Source organism: Anopheles darlingi, chromosome 2, assembly GCF_943734745.1.
Source record: "Anopheles darlingi chromosome 2, idAnoDarlMG_H_01, whole genome shotgun sequence".
In the NCBI taxonomy this organism is placed as follows: domain Eukaryota; kingdom Metazoa; phylum Arthropoda; class Insecta; order Diptera; family Culicidae; genus Anopheles; species Anopheles darlingi.
The window spans coordinates 25996903-25999402 of NC_064874.1; the positions used below are offsets into that span (position 1 = coordinate 25996903).

Here is a 2500-nt window from a genome sequence, read left to right on the forward strand (position 1 = left end):
ACATGCAAAAGCTTCAAACAAAACATATAAAATATAAATATTAAGCAATGCACTTACATACTTATCTGGTGCTATGACTGACGATCGATTTGGGCCTCCTGAAGTCCTTGAAGTTTCTATCCCAGCTCGCAATTAAATGTCCTCCAGAATATCAGTCAAATTGTTCACGAATCAGAGTCGATACTGTCGTGCAATTTCAAGTTCTGTCTACCACTATATCTTTGTCCATGTACTAAGTTTAAGAAGACTTTGCGGGTTGAGTCGTCGTCTGCTATTCTCATTACTGAGAATTCTCCTCTCGAACGCAGATAAGGAGTCTTCCTCTTTTCTTCACAGAATCCAAATCTCATCAGGAGCATGGAAGAACCGACATCATGAAGGTTCTTTGTACATCGATATTTATCCTATTTCGTAAGTTTCTAGAGAGAGTTAGAATTGATTAAAGGAAAAAATTAAATTAGAACTAAAGTACGATTAAAATAGGAATGAATTACAAGAAAATAAAGTAGATTCTGTAATAGTGAAAAGTGTCATTTAGCAACAACAAACAATAGCATTTTAACTAACAGATGTTACATAAACTAACACTCAACCCGCGAGCAAAGAAACATTTAAATCTTTCCCTCGTCCTCACCGATCAAACCGAAACCACGGGAATTTATCCCCGGGAATTATGCGCCCGGGTGCCACCCAAATCATTACACGCCCCCACGACCGACGGCCGGGATTGTGACACCAGACATCAAAGGCAGCAAATTCCTTCGCGCATCATAAAGAAAGTTATTCAAACAGAAGCGTTACTGTCAGCCGTTCAGCTTCTTCTGGTCACTTCAATTCGGCCTCCCGTTTATATGGTTGACGGTGGCCCCTCCCTCCTCACAGCGTGCCAGAAAAATGCGATGCAACGCGTCGTGAAACGGAGCGGTCATCTCCCCCCGAAAAACCGAACCCCTGAAGAGGGTCGATCAACACAAGAAGCCTATTTAGGCGTGCAGGAGGGAGCCATGTTTACAGCGTCAACAGTCATATGCAACAGCAACATTCAGCCCTCATCATCCTCTGGTTGGTTGGTTCGCTGACTGACTGGCTCTGGCTACTGCATCTCCGCTCGTGACAGCCCAGAAGCTGTGGAGGAGTCCCGGAGTAGAAGTGGAGTGAGGGTGAAACGATCAAAATCCCTGTGACCGGCGGAATTCGGGGAGCCGTTCTTGCTCCAAACTTTACATCCCAACACTCCACACAATGCACAATGGTTGCCACTTGAATGCGGTGACCCAGGGCCCCAGTCTAGGGTCCCAATCCCAGCTCCAGCCGTGTTTATTACACTTTCGCGGAATCTTCCAGCTGCCGGTTGGTCTGAGAGGGCCGAGAGGCAGCCCTTCGAAGGTCCCGGTCCCGCCGTCCGACACCGGACAGTCTATCAAAAACTGAAGACAACAAAAGCGAACCGAACCGAGCGCCGTTGTGTAATGCGCAGGATCATAACCCCTTGGTGGTTGCTGGAGCGACGACTGGAATGGAAGGGCAGTGGCAGAGGTGCGAAGAATGTAAAGCGAAGACCAGGGTGTTAACTAGCGAATCACTTTGATTTGATGATGGATGAGATGGGAACCGGCCGCACGCTGTGGACGACCACGATGACGATGATGATGATGATGAGTCCCGGGTGTTCGGGACTTGGAACTTTCTTCAACGTCAACGCCTTTGATGCCGCGAGCGGTCCGCGTTTTATGCGAGAAATATGTGTTACTTTCAAAACATTCCCCGACGAAGCGCGCAGGCGGCCGCCCGAGATCATCAACCCCCGGGTCTAATCCCCGGGCCCGTGAATTCACTGACCGGCGATGGTAAAGGGACGGTGGCCGTTAAAAATGTCATTTTTAGTGTAATGGATTAGGGGGCAACCGACGTGCGACCATGTCCACCGTCAAACTCAACGGCGATGACTCTAATGTCCGTTTTATGCACCCGCCAGGGAGGGGGGTGGTGGGTGGGGGTGGTATAATTGTACGGGCCCGCCGGCGTTGGCCCTCCACAGAGTTGCATTGGGCCAGCGTTGCACCTTTGCGGCTGACTTCAATCGTTTCATCGAGGGTGCCGGTTGAAGTCTAGATCATCTTTAGATCGTAGGACAGCGCGCGGTGCCCTTCCATGATGATGGTCACTCTGACCAACTCATCGGTGGATCCTGTTAGATCTCCTTTCGCTTCCACACCAGCGAACCAGCGAGCGAGTGTCATTGTAAGGTTGCAGCAGCTGCAACGCTGCCCATTTCGTAAGCGACGGGGCCTTGTTTTACTCCAGACTAACTAACCAAATTGCCACCAGGCCAGCGCCGCGGTGACCGGACTTGCATACAGCCACATGCTACACCAGCGGACCAGCGGCTGGAAATGATTAATTTATGGCTTAAAAGCTTTCACCGTCCCCAGTTCGTCTTTGCCTGCCACGAGCTGCTGCATGCCCGTTACATTGCATACATCGCAACGCCACCTCCCGC

General features: G+C 50.0%; 1 protein-coding gene across 1 annotated transcript in view; it reads right to left on the reverse strand.

Annotated features, from left to right (window-relative positions):
* LOC125947999 (protein D3-like) overlaps positions 1 to 2500 on the reverse strand; it is a 348887-nt gene that overhangs the window by 170154 nt on the left and 176233 nt on the right. The window lies entirely within an intron of this gene.